Consider the following 15033-nt stretch of genomic DNA (forward strand, 5'->3'; position numbering starts at 1 on the left):
TCTGCCAACACCATAACAATGTTCAGATAATTAGTCAGCGGCAGATAACCAGACTATAGACCAACTAAAACCTGCAGCAAATCTGTACATTACTAGCAATTGGACACTGTAAAATCCAAATGCTAACATATATTCAGTTCTAGTTCGTCCAGCACATATGCACCAGCTTTGTACAGAGTTTAGTATATTAGAAGAAAATTGCCATTGTTAGAAGGCTAGATACAAGCCTTCTAACTGAGGGAGTATGATTCCGGCCTGCCTGGTGCTCGGCCGCCATAAGCCCGCACTCACCAGTGGGAGCTTATAACAGGGACAAAAGGGTAAAACTTAACTGTCAAAGTATGACAAGTAATAGAGTTAGTATATTAGAAGAAAATTGCAACCTTCTAATGGTATACAACTAAGCCAATATCTTTTAGTGGTATTTTCGACTACTTTTTACTCGTAGAACATAAAAAATCTTTTGATTTACAAATATAGACTTACTTTATTATTAGAGCTCACTACATGGTCAGCCTTAAGAGAATCATTTACCTGAAAATAACAAGGACAGTTTTGGATAATACAAAAATGCCAAGGTATATGAAACATTGTTGGTACATAGTAGCGGTTTGCAACTTTCTGCTGGTACACAGCTAAGACAAGATCTTTTAATGTATTTTCTACTAAGTAGCGAACCTTTTCATAGTACATAACAAAATCTTCATTATTTGGGAACTGAGGGAGTACAAAGATAGACTTACTTCATTATTAGAGCTCTAGGGTGATGAATTCATATTGTCTACATGGTCAGCTTTAAGAGAATCATTCACCTGAAAATTACACAAGGAAAGTTTTGTATAGGTCACTTGTTCTGCATGCGCCCTAAATATACATTGATTTAGAAAACAATACCTGCAGGCTAGCATACGGCTCTTTCTTCAGCACATTTGCCACACATTCTAGATGTTCATCGGTGATATACTCAATGCGTGGATAACCAGGTGGTGGTGGTTCCAAGTTTGGAATGTGCACAAAGTCCGCATATATAAGCTGCAAGCCAAAATATATATCACAAAACCATAAATCTAAATCGACAAAACCTAAATCGACAAAACCATAACTTTTGAAGTGAACTTACATGGAGAAGGTGAAGGCATCCCGCAAGTCTTTTTTTCTTCCCATTTTTGTATGCCGTTATGCCAGCAATAAGATAATCAGCAACGAAAGTACACCAGTCCAGATTAATTATATTTTCATAGTCAACGAGATCTTTCAGAAAACTTGTATCAACATATTGACTTGTGGATGGAGCTAGAAACGAACTAAGGAAGCCACTCATAAAATAGACACAAAATTTCTGCGGACCCATATTCTTATCCATGGTTATTCTGCTCCAAACATCATATTTACTCTTACCAACTAGGGATTTGAACTCTGATTTCCTTGCATAAGCAAGGTCTGCATGGTCAGGATCCGCGGGATGTTGAAGTTTGGTCTCACCATTGGGCAGATTGTAGAAATCCTTGACACGAGACCAATTTTGAGAGCCTTCTTATCCAAATCAAAATTGTCAACCAACAATGACGTGACAGTGGGATCGATCTAAGATGACATCCGGTTTCATCTTGAGGAAGGCACCCATCCCCAGACTGTGCACCAATTTCACCTTTTCCTTATCATTTGACAATGCTCTAAGACATTCTGCAACATGCGGGGGGTGGCAGGCGTGTGATACAAATCTTGGCTAGAACGCAATTATGCCAACAGTCAGTTCACATGTTATTATATATAGTTTAAAAAAATGACAAGCAAAAACAGAGTTTTAGATATATATATATAGTACCTTTGGCTTTGGACCCCCTCTGCTAGTGCTCCCAACTTTGGTTTTGGCCATGGCTCTTGCTAGTATTTGACAATCAAACTGCAAAAATGGGCAGGAAAGAGATGGGGAAAATGGATCTGGAATTGAACTCAAACAAATTGATCCATCACATCAGGACTGCATACCTAGTAGGCAAGAAAAGGGAATAGGAGCGTCGTGCTTCCCCAGCTGCTGTCGCCGCTCAGTGCATCTACTTGACCTGCCTGCCGCGTCGTCTTGCCGGCGACTGCCCTGCCCGATGGATGGCCCGCTCGTCTAGGGTTTTCTCTTGAGTCTTGAGAATAAATATACCGGCGGCGACGCTTAGGCTGTTGAGAGAGTAAATGCAGCCGCCGCCGTGATGCTTGCTCTTCGCTGAGTAATTAATTATTTACTCAAGCCCAAACAAACGAGGCTTCTAGTATAGTCTAGGAGAAGGATCAGCAGCTTACGTGGCAAGCCTAATCAACACTCCATGTACAACTTTTTTTTTCGCGGGGGACCTTTTCTTTTATATATGCCTTATTATGTTTTTCACCAAAAAGCATAAATTTAGAACTTTGAAACAAAAATTCAAATGCCACTATGTCGAAACCAATTTTGTTGAGTTTAGTCTCACATCGGTTGTGGGAAGAGACATAACATAATTTATAAGGATGGGGTTGTCCCCTCCTAACAAGTTAGTCTTCTGGAGAGAGGGCCCAAGGCGTCCCATAAGTCGGTGTTGCTCTCCGGTTGGGCCTGATGACATAGGTGGATCCGAAACGCTGGTGATAGCGGATCCGGATTGCGTAACAAGACCTTTTTAGAATAAATCTGAGGCGCACCGTCAATCTACCGAGGACCCCGATATGGCTACATCCCCGGGGCCTGACTACGGGCGCTCCTCCCATGACACCGTCACAATACCGCACCCCCGCCTTCCGGGCGCCGGCACACGCCGTCGGCTCTACCCCCCCCCCTCCCCCACGTGCCTTTGCTATTATGTTGGCATAGGTTACATCGTGTTCTACCCTCGCTATATATGAGAGGCCTAGGATACAAGTGTCTTACTTGGACACGACTCCATATCATGTCTACACATTGTACGACTCCAAGTCCAACTATAACCTAACTTGTACAATAATATTCGACACAACTCTAACAAAATCCATCTTGGCAAATATTCTCCTGTAGTCCCTTCTCGTCTTCTTCACAGTCAATACTTGAGGAAATTAAGTTCCTCATTACTCTACTTTGTACTCCCAACTTTCGGAGAATCCGTTCAACACCATCACACACCAATCACTGTCTGCGTGAAAGTGAACAACCCACATATTGGACGCCACATATAAGAGTTACCTGAACTCAACGTCACCGGTCTACTGCTTGTCTGAAACTTGAAGGAATTTCACCGTCGCCCTGTGTTCCCCTGATTCAAATTCGCAGTTGTCTCAACCTTCTTCCCGATAGTCTTTGGCATGTCCCACAGCTATAGCACTCCGCCTCCTTCTGTATTTGCCATCCGCACTTTGCCATGTGCACTAAACACTACAGAATATACGGTTGTGTACTCTCTTAGCTTTTGACAATTTCAGACTTTCCGTCACTTTCTCAGATTCACCATGGTCAACTCCCGTCCATCAACCGGCACCGATAGTGAAGGAAATATGCCCTAGAGGCAATAATAAAGTGATTATTTATATTTCCTTATATCATGATAAATGTTTATTATTCATGCTGGAATTGTATTAACCGGAAACATGATACATGTGTGAATACATAGACAAACAGAGTGTCACTAGTATGCCTCTACTTGACTAGCTCGTTGATCAAAGATGATTATGTTTCCTAGCCATAGACATGAGTTGTCATTTGATTAACGAGGTCACATCATCAGGAGAATTATGTGATTGACTCGACCCATTATGTTTGCTTAGCACTTGATCGTCTAGTATTCTGCTATTGCTTTCTTCATGACTTATACATGTTCCTATCACTACGAGATTATGCAACTCCCATTTACCGGAGGAACACTTTGTGTGCTACCAAACGTCACAACATAACTGGGTGATTATAAAGGTGCTCTACAGGTGTCTCCAAAGGTACTTGTTGGGTTGGCGTATTTTGAGATTAGGATTTGTCACTCCGATTGTCAGAGAGGTATCTCTGGGCCCACTCGGTAATGCACATCACTATAAGCCTTGCAAGCATTGTAACTAATGAGTTAGTTGAGGGATGATGTATTATGGAACGAGTAAAGAGACTTGCCGGTAACGAGATTGAACTAGGTATTGAGATACCGACAATCGAACCTCGGGCAAGTAACATACCGATGACAAAGGGAACAACGTATGTTGTTATGCGGTTTGACCGATAAAGATCTTCGTAGAATATGTGGGAGCCAATATGAGCATCCAGGTTCCGCTATTGGTTATTGACCGGAGACGTGTCTCAGTCATGTCTACATAGTTCTCAAACCCGTAGGGTCCGCACGCTTAAAGTTCGGTGACGATCGTATTAAGAGTTTTTGTGTTTTGATGTATCGAAGGTTGTTCGGAGTCCCGGATGTGATCATGGACATGACGAGAGTCTCGAAATGGTCGAGACGTTAAGATTGATATATTGGATGACTATGTTCGGACACCGGAAGGGTTCCGGGAGGTTTCGGACATTTACCGGAGTACCGGGGATTATCGGAACCCCCCTGGGAAGCTATTGGGCCTTAATGGGCTTTAGTGGAGAAGAGAGAGGGCTACCAGGAGGTGGCGCGCAGCCCCCCTTGCCCCAGTCCGAATTGGACAAGGGAAGGGGGTGCGGCCCCCTCTCCTTCCTTCTCTCTTCCTCCTCCTTCCCTCTTCTCGTTGTTGGAATAGGAAAGGGAGGGGGCAAACCTACTTGGAGTAGGTTTCCCCTTCCTAGGGCCGCCTCCTCCTAGGCTGGCCCTCTCCTCCTCCACTCCTTTATATACGGGGGCAGGGGGCACCCCATAGACACACAAGTTGATCACGTTGATCGTTCTTAGCCGTGTGCGGTGCCCCCCTCCACCATAATCCACCTCGGTCATATCGTAGCGGTGCTTAGGCGTAGTCCTGCGTCAGTAACAACATCATCACCGACATCACGCCGTCATGCTGACGGAACTCTCCTTCAACACTCAGCTGGATCGGAGCTAGAAGGACGTCATCGAGTTGAACGTGTGCACAACTCGGAGGTGCCGTGCATTCGGTACTTGGATCGGTCCGATCGTGAAGACGTACGACTACTTCCTCTATGTTGTGTCAACGCTTTCATTGTCGGTCTACGAGGGTACGTGGACACACTCTCCCTTCTCGTTGCTATGCATCACCATGATCTTGCGTGTGCGTAGGATTTTTTTTGAAATTACTACGTTCCCCAACAGATAGACCCAGTCACCAACTTGAATCCGGTACTCGTCAACACTGCTTCAGCACCCCCTGCACACTTTATCTGACCACATGTCCGACCACTAGTACCTTGGCCTGTCACTGTGCCCCGTGCTTACCCCGCGTCAAGCCTTTGCTGTCCTGGTTGAGTCTCTAGGGCCACGGACCCACACCACTCAAACCCCTACTATAGAGAACCACCGATCATCACCGACCGATGCCGAGTATCACGTCTCCATCAAACCACTGGGCCCTAGTCCGGTCCACGTGTCTCTCGCTATCCCGCTGAAATAGGTTTCGACTCTCCATGCATTTATGCCGTAGCCCCTCCATTAGCACAGAGTGAAGTCGTCCATCAGACTCCAGCTCCACCTTCATCATGACTCCATGATGGTTGTACATGCCACCCCTCGTGCTCCGTTGACTCCAAGCTCTCAGCTGCACCGTCCTCAATCAACCTCGCGACATAGTCTGTCGAAGCCGCACAAGCCCTCAGGCCTGCACCACGTGTTTCCACGCCCCAGAAGCTAGCCACCATCAGCATCACGCTCCTATGTCATCGTCGCCGAAATTGCCGCTGTCTTCTGCTTTGACTGACATCCAGGTAGATCCATCATATTGTTCAGTCCAAACCAGCCGAACTAAATCCGACTGCAACCATGCTCCACCCTGCGTCGTGTCCACCTCCACACATCTCTGTGCATTGTTTGACGCCCTGTGTATTGATACGTCTCCAACGTATCTATAATTTATGAAGTATTCATGCTATTATATTATCTGTTTTGGATGTTTATGGGCTTTACTAAACACTTTTATATTATTTTTGGGACTAACCTATTAACCGGAGGCCCAGCCCAAATTGCTGTTTTCTTGCCTATTTCAGTGTTTCGAAGAAAAGGAATATCAAACGGAGTCCAAACGGAATGAAACCTTCGGGAGAGTTATTTTTGGAACAGAAGCAATCCAGGAGACTTGGAGTAGACGTCAGGGAAGCTTCGAGGAAGCCACGAGGTAGGGAGGCGTGCCCTACCCCTCTGGGCGCGTCCCCACCCTCGTGGGCCCCTCATGGCTCCCCTGACCGACTTCTTTCGCCTATATATGTCCATATACCCTAAAAACATCGAGGAGCAGAATAGATCGGGAATTCCACCGTCGCAAGCCTCTATAACCACCAAAAACCAATCGGAACCCTGTTCCGGCACCTTGCCGGAGGGGGGATCCCTCACTGGTGGTCATCTTCATCATCCCGGCGCTCTCCATGATGAGGATGGAGTAGTTCACCCTCGGGGCTGAGGGTATATACCAGTAGCTATGTGTTTGATATCTCTCTCTCTCTCTCTCTCTCTCTCTCTCTCTCTCTCTCTCTCGGGTTCTTGATTTGGCACGATCTTGATGTATCGCGAGCTTTGCTATTATAGTTGGATCTTATGATGTTTCTCCCCTCTAGTCTCTTGTAATGGATTGAGTTTTCCCTTTGAAGTTATCTTATCGGATTGAGTCTTTAAGGATTTGAGAACACTTGATGCATGTCTTGCATGTGCTTATCTATGGTGACAATGGGATATTCACGTGATCTACTTGATGTATGTTTTGGTGATCAACTTGCGGGTTCAGTGACCTCGTGAACTTATGCATAGGGGTTGGCACACGTTTTCATCTTGGCTCTCCGGTAGAAACTTTGGGGCACTCTTTGAAGTTCTATGTGTTGGTTGAATAGATGATTCTGAGATTGTGTGATGCATATTGTATAATCATGCCCATGGATACTTGAGGTGACAATGGAGTATCTAGGTGACATTAGGGTTTTGGTTGATTTGTGTCTTAAGGTGTTGTTCTAGTACGAACTCTATGATAGATCGAACGAAAAGAATAGCTTCGTGTTATTTTACTACGGACTCTTGAATAGATCGATCAGAAAGGATAACTTTGAGGTGGTTTCGTACCCTACAATAATCTCTTCTTTTGTTCTCCACTATTAGTGACTTTGGAGTGACTCTTTGTTGCATGTCGAGGGATAGTTATATGATCCAGTTATGTTATTATTGTTGAGAGAATTTGCACTAGTGAAAGTATGAACCTTGGGTCTTGTTTCCTAGCATTGCAATACCGTTTACGCTCACTTTTATTATTATTTACCTTGATGTTTTTATAAATTCAGATTACAAAAACCTTTATCTACCATCCATATTGCACTTGTATCACCATCTTTTCGCTGAACTAGTGCACCTATACAATTTACCATTGTATTGGGTGTGTTGGGGACACAAGAGACTCTTTGTTATTTGGTTTCAGGGTTGCTTGAGAGAGACCATCTTCATCCTACGCCTCCCACGGATTAATAAACCTTAGGTCATCCACTTGAGGGAAATTTGCTATTATCCTACAAACCTCTGCACTTGGAGGCCCAACAACGTCTACAAGAAGAAGGTTGTGTAGTAGACGTCATGTATGCATGATCCTTGCCACAACACGCCCAGACTCCTCCGAGCCTTATACACATGTCGCCATCCTCGGTTTCCATTTGGCTGCCCGCTGAACGACAATGTTGCCGCACCACCATCTTTGACCAGTTTACCAAGCAAAGAACCCAAAAGAAGTCCCTGTACTCTTGTGTACGTAGCAACGTATTCCGATTAACTCAACTCCATGACCTAACACCTGTGACTCTCTTTTCTTGTTCTTTCTTTAATGCATATCAACCTAGTAGTAGTATAGCGGAAAGTGCTATTGTGAGCTCGAGCTCACAGGCACCCTTTGCTACAGTACAAACGAAAAAAATATTTAAAAAGTTCAAAAAAATCTGAATTTTTTTGACAACAAACATTGATATCTTTTTCACATGCGTGCAAAATTTCATGACAAAATGATGCTTCAAAATGCTTCCAAAAACAGATTTTTTGGAGCATGATTTTGTTTTTTGCCGAGACCTCCACAATTCATTTCATCACGAAAATTGGCATGCATGTAGAAAAAACATCAAAGTTTCTTGACAAAAAAATTCAGATTTTTTTGAATTTTTTACTATTTTTTTGAATTTTACTGTTCATCCGGGACCACAGGTGCTCAGGACCAATTCCTCCGCGTCCTAGTATAGCCAGCAACTTTCATGTCCGCTGTGCAAATCCTTGAAACCGACCCCTTTTTTCCCAACAAATCACGTGTCTACTTGCTTTTGCAGCTCTTGGCTGAACCTCCGTACGCCCGCGCACACCACCATCCCAGCTGGACCACGAGCTGTCTGTCCCGAGATAGGCCTCCACTTGTGTCGTGGTTTTGTCACGGCAGATGTCCTCATGAAAGGACTTAGTCGTGGAGCCATCGCAACGGGTTAGCTTGAAGGGGTTAAAGCGGACACAGGGACGCAAGAGAGTTTATACTAGTTCGGCCCCTTCGATGAAGGTAAAAGCCTACGTCTAGTTGTGATGGAATTGATGGGGTTTCGATGACTAGGGAGCAAACAAGCTTCGCCTAAGTCTCGAGTTGTTGTCTGTTGTTCTTGAACTGCCGCCGGGTCGTCCCCTTATATACATGGGTGACGCCCGTCGGTTTACAGAGTCCCAATACCGGCTCATAGATGTGTCCGCTTTGGTCTCTACTTATTCCTAACTTACAATACAAGTTACATACCAACGCCGGTTTACGGCTACAGGCCTTTGAACCGACTATGGGCCTTGAGCCCTCATCTGCCTTCTTGGGCTTTAACATACTTAGCTACTCACTAAGTTAACCCGATCCAGATAGGCCGGTTTACGCCCAGTAGTAATATCCCCAACATTAGGCCCCAGATTGATTTGAACAGGTTCATGTCAATCCTTAGCAAAATCTTCATCTTCAACACCTTCTTGTAGTTTGTTGAACCGCCATGATGTCATCTTCTCTGGTCGTTGTAAACCTGCGTGACGTCACCTATTATAAAGAAATTTATCCATGATATCTTCTTGTTTAATAGATCCACAATAACCGAGGCGACAGCTCTGCTTCCGAAATTCGTAGCCCCTTGATTCACGCGCATGACACATGTCTTTTTGCTTTATAAATAGGACCGAAGGGTCATTTCCTTTTTTCCCTTCATGCCCTTCTGCTTCGTCTTCCTCTCGTCACCCAGCTTTGGAGCTCCGCCGCCGCCGTCAACTTCTGCACCAACCTTGGCCGCTGCATCAACCCGAGCGCACCAGAGCACCGCGGCGACCTTCCGCATCTTCCTCAGCTCCAGTAAGTCTTCTGTTCTTTTTAACACAGATCTTTTCTAGGGTTTCCATGTTCTTCTAGTGTTCATCGCCTGTTCCTTGTGCGTAGGCCAGATTTTTTAGATGAGTCTGTGAATCTTTGCTCTTGATGTACCAGTAGTTTTTATCCTCCGTTTTCACTTTCATATGTTAGGACCATAGATCTGATCCATAACTTCACTTCGCTGATTCCGCCCTGCTCCTTCTAGGCCTCGATTTTTTATCCCTTTTATAAACATGCTCTAGATCCAACACTGTAGTAGAATCTTGTGAAATCTGTTTCTACATACTTACTCATTCGCAATCTCAACTGTTTCAACGTTTAGACCAGGCGGTTTAACTTTGTAGAAAAATTACCAAACCGGTATACACCATTAGTCCCCTTGTTGAACCGCCAGAATCCCTTAGCCAGTCACTGCCGCTTTGTAAAACTCCGGTTTAGAAACAACTGTCTCCGGTTTAATAATACATGAATGAGGGTGTACCTTTCCAACACGGTCTTGAACCGGTTACTACTACCTTGCAGACTGCGCTATGGCCAAACAAGTGTACAAATGTAACTGGGTTCCCTCTCGCGTGACCGAGACTCAGCTGAGTAACTTAGTCAAGACTGGCGCTTTAAGCAGTCAAGAGGTTATTCACTGGAGGGTCCCCGGTACAGAATGCCCTCCCACGCCTCAAGAGGGAGAGGTTGTTGTTTTTGCTGATCATCTAGCCCGGGGCTTTAATCCTCCCGGTTCAAAATTTTACCGGGACGTCTTAGCCAATTTCTAACTCCGTCCACAAGACACTGGCCCAAACTCTGTAACCAATATCTGTCACTTTCAAGTGCTCTGTGAGGTTTCTTTCAAGAGGAGCCCACAGTTGAATTGTTCAGAGACTGCTTCCATCTGAACCGCCACACTGAATTTACGGACGTACCCAACACCGAGTTAGGCGGTATGGCGATTCAAAAGAGGAAAGAGGTCACTTACCCTCACGTCAAACTGCACAGCCATCCCAAAGAGTGGAATCAAACATGGTTTTACTGCAAAGATACCTCTCCTTCTAACGAAAATCCTTTGCCGGGTTACCGCCCGGAGCGGCTAAGCAACACACATCCTTTCCCGCAAAGGCTGACTGCTAAGGAGAGAAGCAAATACGCTCCTCAATTATCCAAACTCAGGGCCTTCATGGCTAATGGGTTGACAGGGGTCAACCTTGCTCACTGCTGGATATCGTGGAGCATTCTGCCCTTAAGCCAGCGCTCCGGTTTGATGTGCGAGTATATTGGAAGTGAAAAAGACCCTCTTCGACACATTGATATCCAGCTCACAGACGACGAAGTTACAGAAGCTGTGAAAAAGATACTGAATGAACCGGAAGCTGCCTGTGCTCAAACCGGCCTGGCTCCATTTTGTGCCATTAACAAACCGCCAGCTGTAAGACTCATACCTTATACTTTTTATTGAATCTGCCTGTTTCAAATTATCAACTGTTAACATCAACACCTTTTCAAACAGGGTGATGATCCGTTTTGGAGCAAGAAACCTCCTCAAGAGAAACCGGAGAAACCAGAAAGACCAACCCGGCCAAAGACCAGAGTTGTCAAGAGACCGGCGATTAAGAAGAAAACCACTGCCTCCTCTGATCCGCTAGCTGATGATGATGTGGGTAATCCGGACCTTGAGGTAGAGCTTGACTCACTTGGTTTATTTTTCACACGCCTTATTGATAATGATCATTGCCAGGATGACGCCGAAGTCAGTCATGCTGATGCTGTAGAGGTAATTGCTCTCTCCTCCGATTCAAACCCTTTGCCATCACTGAAAATCCGTCGGGCAAACCAGAAAGTTAAATTTTCTCATCCTCTTTCTTATTTGGACCCAAACTTTCTTATGAAGACACAGCAGCACGATGCTCGCCGCACAACCCGGCACAACGGCCAGGTAGTTACCTCCGCCGGTTTACCGAACAGTCCGGTTCGGAAACACCGTTCAGAGGTCTCTAACTCTCTTATCAATGCAAGTCCTAAAGCGGGTTGCTGTCGTCAACCTCTTAATCCGTCTGACTCCGATTATCAGGGCACTTCTCATTCATCATCTAGTGAGTCATCAGCCACCCAGCTACCACCACTTAAAACGGTGCTTGGGTGAGCCATATTTCTTATAATATTTGTGATGCATTACTTTTGAACATATACTGTACTGATCCTTCTTATTCCTTTCAGGGCCAAGCCTAGGCCAAGCAAGAAGGCTTGTCTGGACAAAGCGGCAGAAGAAAATGTCGCTCCTGAACCGGACAAAATAGTAGATCCCGAAGAACCCATCCGTGACGATGTGCTGAACGATCCACCACCGCAAGATCATGACTCCATCGCTGAAGAGGCACATATGGACACCATAGGCCCTATTGATCAGCCTATAAGCCCTGTCCGAATTGACAGAAGGACCAGCCCGTCGAAGCAAACTGACAAACCGGCAACTCCAGTACGAACCGGCGAGGAAAAAGATGATGAAGTTGTTATCACTGGCATTGGTCGTACTGAGCCAAGTAACCCTGTCGCTTTATCCAAACATATCCGCTCTGAACCCCCAGGATCTCATTCCGGCTATTTGAACCGGCTCTACACCAGCCGTGACTACGAAGCTGGTTTGGTTAATATGATGAAGGAAAAATATGAGGTAACCTCCATATGCTTTTCTGCTTGTGTACTTCAATCTTTTATCTCTAATAGCCCCCAAGTGATGGTTTAAGATACCAACTTAAACCGGGACTTGTCAATGTAAACTTCAATGCATCTGAATTTTGCTGATGTAGCCCCCAAGGGTCGGTTCAACTTAACACAGTTAAACCGGGACTTTAGGCAATAAAGATTGCAGCATCAGTAATTATTGAGAAAATAGCCATTAGCCCCCAAGTGCCAAGTTGAATACTTGTATTGAGCTTGGGACTTTATGAAAAATTGTAGGATGAAGAGCAAATATGCATAGCCCCCAAGTACCAAGGGCATAACTTGTTATGTGGTTGGTACTTCAATTCTGTACCGTTATCTGAATCATATTACTGTCTATATGCAGGTTGAGCTGAACAAAAGAGAAAGCCAAATCGCCGATCTGCAAGAAAATCCGAAGTCCCAACAAGCTGAAACCTCCAAGGCAAAAGAGGAATTAACCAGAGCTTTAAGCGTCATGGAACAGCTTAAGGAGGGCTTCAACAAAGAGCGGGCGGATTGGGCCACTGAGAAATCCGCTTTAACTCAGCGAGCAGAGAATGCTTAGGCTGCACTCAAACCGGTAGTGGATGAACTGACCAGCATAAAGCGGCAAGTGCATGCCATGACTGCTGCTGTCTTTGGTAAGCCTTCTTGATTTCTAGGGTAATGAGGCCTTCTCATGTAATTGCCGGTTTATTAACCCTTTTAATGATACAGGGACACAAAATGGTCACTTGGGATCAGATGTGCGGAAGAAATTGAAAGCCGCCTATACATTGATAGAACAACTGTATACCGGTGCGCAAAGGATTATCTGCACTGCTTCCCACAACAATCCGGCGCCCGCTTTGATCCAAGACACCATCAAGAGGCTGTATATGCTTCCTGCCCGGGTTGAAGAGCTGAAGAAGTCTGCTGCTCGAACCGGCGCTATCAACGCCCTAATCCGGGCAAAAGCGTGGGTGCCAGATTTTGATCCAGTTGAAGCGGCTCAGGGCTATCCCAGCTTGAAGGAAGACGGGTCAGAATTCAATGAAGAAGATCTCCGGGCAATAAACCGGGAGGTGCGCCCTCTAGCTTGTCAATTGGTTGAAGAGGCAAATTTGTCTCACTATCAAGCCCAATATGATGACCAAAACAAACGAGTGGCTGCACCAATTCCTGAAGCGGAGAACCTTATCCCTCCAATCCGTAAGCATACTTACGCTCCTGACATTGAACCGTCGTTGCTGATCAATGATGAAGCTGTCTTTCAAGCATTAACTGGAATCGACTGGACAACTGTTGATTTCCAGCCGCTGGGTAGAAAAGCAGAGGTTGAAGCGGCGCGAGATGACCCGCAACCATCAGGCCAGGCTGGTGATCAAGCTTGAACCGGGAGCCGGTTTAAATTATTGCTCCTTTGTGTTACGCAAGAAAACAATGATCTTATTTGGGCACCGTGTAGCCTTGTAATAGGCTAGCCAACACTCTTGATTTTGATATACCTTCGTGCATTGCAACTTGTGCTTCCGTTGGATGATCAATCTCCAAACTATTTTCCGCAGTCAAAAAATCTTAAAGCGCCGCCGCATTTGTACCGCCATGCGGATTATGATCTTTGTATATATGAAATCAAAATATGTTAATTTTAAGCATATGATCAAATCTTGTGATACATAATACCTGCCATCGTTGGGCATGAAGTTGGCTTGGCCAATCTTGAAGCGGAGTTTTATAAACCCATACTGTCAGAGGAGAAAACAGCTCCTGTATATATAATGTCAGTTTACCATGTAAACCGTTCCGGGTTATGATAAACACCGGTGTTACTCCATAATAGGATGTTAACAAAAAATCAAACCGGGCAAATAGTCTCCGGATTAAAATTTGACCGTGTTCCGTTAATTGACAGTCGAACCGGTTTAATAATTGTTGGTTTAAAAACACAACAAAAGCAATATTTATCAAAAGAAAGACAAGAGTCAATCCAAGGCAAAGATGAAACCATTTGCAAAAAAGAGGCTGTTAAGCCGATCAAGTGGCATTACCATGGTCGGACACGACCAAGCCCCCAATAGGCGTAGCTTGAAGGAAATATGCCCTAGAGGCAATAATAAAGTTATTATTTATTTCCTTATATCATGATAAATGTTTATTATTCATGCTAGAATTGTATTAACCGGAAACATAATACATGTGTGAATACATAGAGAAACAAAGTGTCACTAGTATGCCTCTACTTGACTAGCTCGTTAATCAAAGATGGTTATGTTTCCTAACCATGGACAAAGAGTTTTTATTTGATTAACAGGATCACATCATTAGTTGAATGATCTGATTGACATGACCTATTCCATTAGCTTAGCACCCGATCGTTTAGTATGTTGCTATTGCTTTCTTCATGACTTATACATGTTCCTATGACTATGAGATTATGCAACTCCCGTTTGCCGGAGGAACACTTTGTGTGCTACCAAACGTCACAACGTAACTGGGTGATTATAAAGGAGCTCTATAGGTGTCTCCAAAGGTACATGTTGGGTTGGCGTATTTTGAGATTAGGATTTGTCACTCCGAATGTCAGAGAGGTATCTATGGGCCCTCTCGGTAATGCACATCACTTAAGCCTTGCAAGCATTGCAACTAATGAGTTAGTTGCGGGATGATGTATTACGGAACGAGTAAAGAGACTTGCCGGTAACGAGATTGAACTAGGTATTGGATACCGACGATCGAATCTCAGGCAAGTAACATACCGATGACAAAGGGAACAACGTATGTTGTTATGCGGTCTGACCGATAAAAAATCTTCATAGAATATGTAGGAACCAATATGGGCATCCAGGTCCCGCTATTGGTTATTGACCGGAGACGTGTCTCGGTCATGTCTACATTGTTCTC

Source organism: Triticum dicoccoides, chromosome 7B (assembly GCF_002162155.2).
Source record: "Triticum dicoccoides isolate Atlit2015 ecotype Zavitan chromosome 7B, WEW_v2.0, whole genome shotgun sequence".
In the NCBI taxonomy this organism is placed as follows: Eukaryota; Viridiplantae; Streptophyta; class Magnoliopsida; order Poales; family Poaceae; genus Triticum; species Triticum dicoccoides.